Source organism: Hibiscus syriacus, unplaced genomic scaffold (genome assembly GCF_006381635.1).
Source record: "Hibiscus syriacus cultivar Baekdansim isolate YM2019G1 unplaced genomic scaffold, ASM638163v2 tig00116995_pilon, whole genome shotgun sequence".
NCBI classification, from domain to species: Eukaryota; Viridiplantae; Streptophyta; class Magnoliopsida; order Malvales; family Malvaceae; genus Hibiscus; species Hibiscus syriacus.
The window spans coordinates 854,937-865,958 of record NW_024063511.1 but is presented as its reverse complement, the minus strand read 5'-3'; the positions used below and the strand labels follow the sequence as shown (position 1 = coordinate 865,958).

The window sequence follows — 11,022 nt, the reverse complement described above, 5'->3', positions numbered from 1 at the left end:
TTGCCTTGGATGCTTTTGCATGGCGGTGCGGCTGTTCTATCTAACTCCAAGGATGCTCATTGGCTCCAACACTTAAAATGCACGTTTGGATTGTTGCGCCAACCAATTGGAAATGTTATCATCTAATTGTCCAAAGTATATTCCCTATTGTTTATCTTATCTCCGTATTGTTACAGCCTTGTAGGAAATGTCCATTCAGTTAATTAATCCATTCCTCATCCTCAGATCTTACATTGTCCAAGATTCCCCGTATCAATTCCACATTTTTTAATTTAATTAAATATCATATCATAGTTATATTCGTGAATGTGGCTCTTAAACTCAACTCAAACTAATCCCCCCAACCAAGCTTTGCCCAATTTTAGAAAAAAAAATATTATTCTAATTTATAAAAATTATTATTTTTAATTTATTTTTTAGAGAAATTATATATATATATATTTAAATGAAATATAGATCCATTAAGCTGGGGATTATTTGCCTGATTTTATGAAGTTGTTTATTTGTGGTGTTGTTTTGGTGGTGAGGGGAAAAGCGTCCCTTGAGTGAATCTAAGGCCAAATGCTCTTCACCTATTTATTAAAGAAACTAATGGTAAGGCGAGGAGAAGAGTACACAACATAACACAAAGCCGCTTCTTGTTCTTGGTATATCGCATGATAATATAAAATAAGTAGACGCAAAATTCGAGACTATTCGACTGACCAAACTGGTTAGTTCCGAAAATAGGGTTATTTAGGAATGCGCATCAGTTAGGTCAACATTTGCTTGGTATGGAAATGGAATACGTTGACATCGTGATACACCAAATCCATCATTTCTTTTTTGTGCGATTACTCACCCCACTCTTATGATTAATTTCAATGATACGAATAAACATGTCTTCTTTACATATAAGAAAACAATAATTATCCATCCCCCTTTTCTTTTTCTTAATTATGAAATTATTTTATTCAAATGTTGCAACACATGAATGAAACTCCTCAAATATTATTAAAAATAATGAGGAAAACATGCCTAGTTTTATTTAGTTATCTTGTTGATTTATCCATTCTTTATACTCTTAAAATGGATATTAATTAGTGCGTGCATCACCGAAGATGGATTGCAATTGAGTTATAATAATGTCAATTTATTCACGAACCATCATTTTTATATGTATTTTTATGTCAATATTTTTTTTCATTATTCTTTATCATTAAATAGTGTTTGTTTGTATCTATCAATTGTTCAAATTATTTATTTGAGTTTTTATTATTTGATATAATCATAGTATTTTTTATTCATAGATGATGATTAGTTTGTAATTTAATCCCTGACTTTATATTTGATTTAAAATAAACTTGAGTGAAATTGGGAAAGTGGCCAATTTGGTATTAAGCAAATAAATTAAAATTCCAAATTCTAATCAGTTCCAAATTAATATTTATTAACATTTCCTTGGCTACCAAATCCCAAGTTCAAAACCAGCGATTTATATGTTTAATGCACTAGTAATACACAGTTTATGTATTTAATCCCAAGTTCAAATTAGGTAATAATTATACCTAATGCAAGCAGAGGACTTGATACTAATTACAAGAAGTGTATATACACAGTTTTACCACCAAATTGTGAATCACTATAAAGAGATTTTAAGGGGGAGGAATTTGCAATGGTTCACCAGGGGTGGGCTCTAACACCTTTGCATCCGGTAGATCCTTCGACAGAAGCTCCTGTATTTCCAAAAGAAAATACATCTTGAATACGTATTGAATAAGCGACGATGGATTTTAACCGAGTGATAGAAAATGAAAGATCAGTTCAACTGAGCATGCAGATGAACACCACAAATCAGACTCATTCCAGAGTTAAAGATCGATTCCCACGCTGTTTGTCAATATGCCCGCGCGCGAGAGATTCAAATACATTTTCAGCGTTTATGAGCTGTAATCAACATGAGGTGGATGTGTACACCATAAGGGAGGTCTAGGTTCATTTATTTTCAAGGAGAAAGGAATCTGACCTTGAACGATTCAATTGTTCCTTCAGACCGAACTATGCTAGCAAGAAACCCTTTGCTATCTAGATCTCCATTCTTCATTGGCACAACGAACCTAAAAGAAAGAAAGGAAATGGCATATGCATGAGAATTGTAAAATGTGTTGATCAGTTTTAGCTTCAAGGAATAGTTCAGGTAATGTACTTGGCATCCAGCAGTTTAACTAACTGCACTGCATCTTCTTGTCCAGAAACCAAAGTAAAATTCGGAAGAAGCTGCTTGATGACTGGGGAGATAACAATGTCAGCACGCTCCTTCTCGAGAAAATCTTTGTTGTATACGCAATGAGGTTCATAATAAAGAGTTAAGTGGCCCTGTGGAGAAATGACTAGATACCTGAAACACATAATTCCAAGACGTCATGACAAAAAACCTTACATTTAAGTTCAGTCATAAGAAAATAATATAGCACACCATAAGGTACCAATGATTAGTACTGGAGAGTGCAAGCATTATACTTAAAGTCACATTCACAAGTTGAAGCTCGGAGAGTTTTACCCATTCTCAGGTCGTTGCCATGGAGGACCGAGAACTGGCCCAGCAGTAGCTTGAATTTTTACTTGGAACCATTGCTTGATTCGACTTCAGACTCCTGACCAGGTTCTAGATATGTGACCTGAATGATTCCAATGCAACGGTGAACGAAAGTAAAGCCATATGCATGGATATATCGAACAGTAGCAAATGCGGTTGAAAATTAGTTTTAAAACCAGATGCTCACTACTAAATAGCTTAATAAAATGACAAGTTGTCCTGAATTGTTTACATTTGACACTAGCATCAACTTACGATGATATACTCCATAATCAAACCACAAAAACGCAGTGGAGAGTGAACTGCAAACAGTAACAGATGCCTAGTAGAACATCTGAAAACTAAACCAAAAGATTTAACTCACATTTCTGAAAAGAGGATCCAGCAAAGCCTTGGCATTTGGAGTTGCGACGACTCTAAGATTTGGGGACATTTCCGAGAGCGGCTTTAAGGTTTTTAAATGGCAGTGATCATCAAGGCTTTGTGTAATCAGTAAGCAATCAAGTTGAGGAAGATCAGAAAGCTGCACAAAGAAAGTTACATCCCAATCACAACAACCACACTAATTAAACAACAAAGCAAATTACTGATATATATATATATATATATCAAACTAAAAAAAACCTTGAAATTCATTATAAATTTCTTGGCCGCATCATAGAGCAATGGAATGCCGAAGTCCAAGTTACCCACCAAAATTGGATCAACCAAAATTTTGACCTCACTTACATCCCACAGCCAACTATTACCCTAAAAACCAAACTAAAACCATGTCAACAACAAAAAAGAGGGTGCAAATTAACTGGAATGATTAAATTTAAAAGAAAAAGAAACCCACCTCTAGGTAAGTAAGGTTGAATACATCAGTCCCAGAAGAGCTGGACCCAACAGCAGAAACCCCCTTATCCCACCTGCGAAACCAACCCAAAACGAAAACATATACATATAAAGACTACAATGTAAAGCACGCAATTAAACAAACAGAAAGAATCGTAGGTTTTGGTTCTAAAGTTAATGAATACGTGCAAGCTGAGAGCTTTAATCTATCTGAATGGAAACTGAAGAGGGTTTGAGGAAGTGAGAATAGACGGGCGGGTAAGAGCGCGTATACGGGTCTGGGGCCTCTGTTTCTCATTGGTTTGCAAGACAAAGGAGCGGAATTGCATTGAATAGCCATGCTGCTTCGCTTCTTCAGTTTAATGCATTGGAAAGCTCCCAGAGCGTGAACTGGTTGTGGAAGCCTTTTGTTACCACTTTCCAGGCGTTTCTTTAACCAACTCAGAAAAATGCCATCCTTCTCTCTACTGGTTTTGATTCAGACACTTGGCACAGCTCTCAACCTTTACTTTTAAAAATTATTCTCTTCGGAAATAACGGTGATTTTTCCGATATATCACCGGTGACTGGTAATATTATCGATCTAACATCGGTCAGATTATATTTCTCGATCTAACACCCTTAGCAGTAAAGCGCGCCTCCTGCACCGCGCTATACAATGATTTGACGCTATGTGAGGTATAGCGCGCCTCCTACACTGCGCTATACTGTGAGCTGGTGCCACGTGGGTATAGCGCGACTCCTGCAGCGCGATATACCAGTATATCTGACACGTGGGGTATAGCGCGGTGCAGGGGCGCGCTATACCCCAAACTACCGACCCTCCTCCCTATAAATACCCCAATTCTCAATCAATTTTATCATACCAAATTCTCTCAAATTCCCTAAATTTCTCTCAAATACACTCTTTTTAAGGTATTTTTAATATTTATAATATTTTACTATTATATTTGTACTTTATTTAATTTTACTAATATAATTCTTTTGCAAATATATAATGGAAGGCAGTCTACTTCGCTCGGATATAAATCATATATCTCTACACTTTGCTGATACGGTAACATTTTAACGTTTTAATTTAATTTAAATTATTAGTAATATTTAGTTATTTATTTAATGCATGATTATTATTAATAATTAATATTTCAACACTTTACTGATACGGTAACATTTTAACGTTTTAATTTAATTTAAATTATTATTAATAATTAGTTAATTCATTTAATGCATGATTATTAGATTAAGAATTAATTTTTGTAATTATTTATTTTTAGGAGAATGATCGTGTATTAGATCATTTTATTAGGAATCTTAAGTTAGTGATACCTAGTCGTGTCTTGTCGTATTTAGTAGATGCTGGATTCGGTTACATAGGTAGATATCAGGGTCACTGTAAGATAGAGCCAGACCTGATTTCTGCCTTAGTAGAGCGGTGGAGGCCGGAGACCCACACATTCCATCTTTCGTGCGGAGAGTGCACGATCACGCTTGAGGATGTTTCTATGCACCTGGGGCTTCCGGTGGATGGAGATGTGATATCGGGGATAGCTTCGGGATAGTCTAGGACGTGTCCCGGAAAATTTTATCGGAGGTAGGATACCGTTAAATTGGTTAGATGCCAATTTTCAGGAGTTGAGCGTAGACGCCTCTGAGGATGAGATGTATGCACGGGCATGCATACTGCAGCTGATAGGAGGGTTGTTGATGCCGGACAAATCGCGCAACCTAGTTCACTGCATGTGGTTGCGACATCTTAGCGACTTTCGTCTCGCTAGATCATTCAGTTGGGGCTCGACAGTTTTGGCTTTGCTGTACAGGGAGATGTGTGGAACCACTGACTACAGGCGTAATGCTATTGGCGGATGTCTCCTGCTGCTGCAGTCTTGGGCATGGTATCGATTGCCCTTTTTATGTCCCGTTGTGAAGAACCCATTCGTATTTCCACTACTTCTGAGGTAATTATAAAACTGATTTTGTATATTAATAATTTTATACAGCGTATAACAAATATTTTTCCTTGAATAGGTGGTCTACTGATAGGAAAAATCATCAGGAGCTACCTGATGATTTAGAAAAGATTAGGGTGCTAATCGATCAGAAGGCTGACACACATGTATGAATTTTAATGTTTAAAAATCGATTTTAGATTATAGTTATAATTAGATTATTATTTTGAAAAAAATTATATATTATTTGTTTTAGTTTGAATGAGTGTCATATTCTACTAATGATGTGGGCGGTGATCCCACCTGAGTTGAGGGGTCCATTAGATGTTTGGATGGCGATGGTCCCTCTGATCTGTTATGCGACCGTCGAGTGGCACTCTACTGATCGCGTGCTCCGGCAGTTTGGTTGTTTTCAACCAATTCCGGAAGCACCTCGCAATATGAATGAGTTGCATAGCTTAGATAGACGTGGCAAGACAGATACAGATTGGCTGGTGAGGCATCATGAGTGGGTCGTGTTATGGGAGGATCGACATCGGAGCCTTCCACGTAGAGAGCCCATTTTTACTGACTTCTTGATGTATGCTGAGGATTATTATGAGTGGTTCAACAGTAACGGGAAACCGTTTCTACTTCCCGAGGATGCACGAGGGCAGACCTTTCCACGACGTCGACAGAGACGTTCACCGACACAGCACCATCGTCCCCTGACTCGTGGACGGAGAGCAGGTGCTTCCGGTTCATCCTCAGCTGCACCAGCAGGACCTTCCCAGCAGCCACTGCAGCCATATATGATGCCGCAGCCATATGATGCCGCCATCGCCTTTCCATTACCAGATGTCACCGCCTTTGCCTTCACCCGGTTTTATGACCCCGCCACCGCCACCGTCACCGTCACAGATGACCCCTCCTGGAGGCTATTATGGGTCTATATTTGCAGACCCGACTTGGGGTTCATATGCTGGATATTTGGCGAGTTCAACCTCATCACATATGGCCGCAGCACATACACCGCCTCCTGTACAGTTTTCACACTCAGCGATGTCTGGGTTTTATGACTTTTCCCAGTTTTCGCAGGCCGGTGGGATAGTCAGTCATACACCTCCAGGGTCCTTATTCTACGGAGGTGCTTCATCGTCATTAGCTCCTCATGTACATGCGTAAGACGATGACAACGACGACGACGACAACGGTGATGATGATGACAGTGAGGAGTCAGAACCAGTGATACGAAGAAATCCTCACATTCGCGTCGCAGGCATCGATAGATTTCGTTTTTTATTATATTTGTATTTACTTTTTTTGTTAAATTATAATTTTTTATTATTTCTCATTTAATACTTACTTTATTTTGTTTTTTAATGTATTTAATTCGTTTTTTATTACCATTTAATATCAGTTATTGTAATTTGGTTATCATTTACCATTTAATACTTATTGTTATTAGTTTGTTAAAATTTAATGATTGTGTTTGTTTTTTTAATCTTCATCGGTGATTATCAAATGACATTAACTTGAAGTAAATGCAAATTAAAGTAGAAGAATTATTATTTGATAATAAAATACATCATTTCCTCATCAATTGTTACTTGATGACAACAGAAGTGGACATGTTTTTCTAGTGTGTCCTGGGTTTCTACAATGCCCACATCTTCTGTCTTGTCTAGATCTTTCTCTAACCATATCGCAATGAATTCGATTGGATTTTACGACCACGCTCCCTCAATAAACTCGGATTTGGTACAATCGGAAGCCAATCTTGAACCTCATCAGGGTCTTTATCATTACATATGGGGGAAACTCAAATTCGTATACCTTAAAAACTTCAGATAGTAGGTATACGAGATCCACAAAATGGTTATAGTCTTGACGTGTATGCGAGCAAGCTGCTATCACATGAGAGCATGGATACTTCAGAGCTTGAAAAAACCCGCAGTTGCATGTTCTGTCCCTTAGATTTACTCTTAACGACACAGCTTCAATCCCTGAAGAGGTCGCGGTAACTCTGTGACACGAAACATTTCATGCCTTATAGAGAAGCTTGTTACAAACATTCCATTTGATGCATCAATTTTTTTCTGTAGATCTGCAACTAATCTAGGGTGATAGACATGACCGCCTTGCATCCAGGTTTGAGCTTGTCCCCCGAATTTCGCAAAAGCGCCCCCAAACGAAAATATGTAGTCTTTACCAAAGCCGCTACAGGTAAGTGACGTACACCCTTTAAGGTTGATTTGATTGCCTCTGCCAAGTTGGTCGTCATGTGTCCATATCGATATCCACCATCATATGCGTTCATCCATATTTCTTTATCGATGAGGCTGATGTAATCATATCCTTCCTCGTTCTTCGCCCGCAAGTCTTGAAACATTGATTCAAACGTTCGAGGAAGTAGTTCGTAACCTGATCAAAAAATATATATAACTTACTAACTTGCTATCTTTGCAAAATTAAAACGATAGAAAGATAACAAACTTGCTAAGTTTCACTTACCCATGCGCACAATTAATTGACGCTCATCATTCTTCTTGTACCTTCCATGGTAGTTCGCGGCAATGTGTCGAAGACAATACCTATGTTGGACAAAGGGTGGTTGCCACATTGGACCTAAAGACTTCATTGCTGCTTTGATCTCAGCTCCACGATCTGAAATGACACAGATGTTTTCCTTCGTGATAACATGTGCACGTAAATTTCGGAGGGAAAAAGCCCAATAAGTTGTATCTTCTCCTTCGACAAGAGCAAAAGCAACTGGAAGAATGTTGCGATTGCCATCTTGGACAACTGCCAATAATAAAACTTGCTTGTATTTCCATACAAGAAAGTCCCGTCGATCTGGACCACAGGCTTGCAGAATTTGACAGCATTAACGCACTGTGGGTAACTCCAAAAAACCCGGTAGAATTGGCATCGATCGCGAAGAACTCGATCATTATGGTATGCATAGGAGATTTCGAAGTCCACAATTGTCCCAGGATTCAACGTTCGCACCAGCCTAAACCAACCTGGAAGTTCGTTGTAAGATGCATCCCATTCGCCATGAAGTTTGACAATGGCATTTTGTTTTGCCAACCAAGCTTTTTTATAGGAGACAGTGTACTCATACTGCGATTGTATAGCTGAAATCAACACTGCAACAGCTATATGAGAGCTTGCTTGACCATGGGCATGATGGCTTGGCATATCACTTCAGAGTCCAAGTTGGGATTATCTTGGTTGACCCCTCCAGCACAACATGTGTGAGGACGTTGTATACTGTTAGTTCCCATCTGTTGTTTTTCCTCTTCCTCTTCGATACGCGAACCATCCAATTGCATCCGTTTTCGCGCTGGGCACAGTAACATACATATTTTTTGGTCGTGGAGCGGTCTACTCTAGACTGAACAGAATTACGAATATTGTAATTTTTGATAGCCATCATCGCTTCTTCTTTGCTTGAAAACTCCATGCCTAAAGATAACTCACCATTATTTATTGATGAGTAATACCCATAGTCACCGAGATGAGGCATATCCGCAAATTCTGGCCCGTACATTGCACCATAATCAGCTTCATACATGTGTGCAGGAGGGTCAGTTTGTGCCACATTTCCTGGAACTTCATCATCATCGGAGTTGAATTGCGGTGATTCTGGGTCAATGAACAGTCCAGTCTCAGCACCATCCGCACTAGGCTCACGAAGCGGTTCTTCTGGTGGAGATGATGGTTCCTCCATGCTCTACATATTTAGGTCAAAGAATCTACTACTTGCACGCCTTCCCCTTGAACTGGAAGGCATATCGATATTGAGATCGAAAAAGCTCGCAGTCGAATGCCTCCCCCTAGAGCTTGAAGCCATCGCGTCAAATGAAAACTGCACAGATGGTTGCGTCGATGGCATCTCCATATTAAGGTCAAAGGGATTTGCAGATGAATGCCTTCCCCTTGAACTGGACGCGATATTGCCATACGATTGTTTGTCGACATACCTTGGTACATATCGTAAGGAGTTGTGGATGAATGTCTCCTCATTATGGTATTAAAATCATTACACATTACTATCGTCGGGCTGTCAACTTGATCAACTTGTTCAGTCAGCCCATAGTGGAGCTTAATGATTGACCCCGAACAACACGCACTTGAACAAAATGTGCATACATCTCAATAACAGCGTCTGAATAATTACTTTGAGCTTCAACCATCATTTCAACATCATCATTGTTCGAAAGTTCGAATGCTGTATAAGTTAATGGCAACAATGATGTTGGAAATCTATACTGCAACGACGACACTCTTCTACTACTTCCAACATGAATCTTCCTCGAAATCTTCGTTATAAGCTCCTCAAGAGTTATGTTTCTCTTGAATGATATTTTAACACGCTCATTTGATACGAAAACAACGCCGGTTTCATCTTCTCGAATTTCACTATCATAATAAACAATAGCTGAAAGTCGCGCCATTATTTGAGTTTAAAAGTGCGGAACTATTATATCTGGAAAAAAATGAAACAAACCTGATTTAATAAATTATATATGAACGAACATATAACACAATAAAATTTTTACACATCAACGTAAATAAATTAAATAATATAATTTAATATTATTACCTGCACCGCAAAACTATTTCGACGTATGCTCCCGCTTTCCAATTTTACAGACATAAAAATTAATTGAAAATAATTAGTATACTATTTTTTTCAAATAATCATAATAATAATAAAAAATTATAACAAAATTACCTTATAACGAAAAATCGCACGAATTTCTAAATAAAATATGAGAAGATTGCCAGAATTATTGACTCGTTGACGAAATTATTGTATTAATTTATAAGTTGAGAGGAGAGATGTGAGAAATTAACCGGAGGAGAATGGTATTTATAGCGAGGAAAGTTATACAAAACGCGGTACCTGTCCCGCGCTATATAAAATTATGTCAGGAGTAAAGGTATGTCGCGGTACCTGCCCCGCGCTATATAAAATTATTAGGAGTAAAGGTATAGCGCGGTACCTGATCCGCGCTATACCCCTACGTGGCGTATAGCGCGCTGCAGGGCAGCGCTATACCCACGTGGCGCCAGCTCACCGTATAGCGCGATACAGGGGGCACTATATCCCACGTGGCACCAAATCATCGTATAACGCGGTGTAGGGGGCGCGCTTTACTGCTAAGGGTGTTAGATCGAGAAATATAATCTGACCGGTGTTAGATCGATAATATTATCGGTCACCGGTGATATATCGGGAAAATCGCCAGAAATAACATCTATTGATTTTTTCTTAAAATTTTGCAATGAACTCAAATAAGTAAATTAATTTTACATTTTAATTATATTAATTTTGCTTTTAAATTTATTTCATCATAATAATTGTATTTATTATCGATATTGATTGTTATGATATAATATGTTATTTAATAATATTAATATAACAATTTACTGAACTAACATGATAGATCACATGCAAATGATATTACATGACAGTTAGAGAATTGAATTAATTTTTGTAGTTAAATTTGACGACATAATTAATATTTTGATCGAATATAAGGGTAAATTTGATTTTAATTGAAAATTTGAGTACTTTTGATCTTTAAAAAAATTAAAAACTTAATAAATTATTAAAAATATTAAAAATAAAACCTTATACAGAATTTCAAAACATAAAATGTGTATATTAGA

At 37.8% G+C, this 11,022-nt stretch overlaps 1 pseudogene; it reads right to left on the bottom strand.

Annotated features, from left to right (window-relative positions):
* Positions 1-1,548: 1,548 nt before the first annotated feature.
* LOC120193340 lies at positions 1,549-3,875 on the bottom strand (annotated as a pseudogene).
* Positions 3,876-11,022: the final 7,147 nt, after the last annotated feature.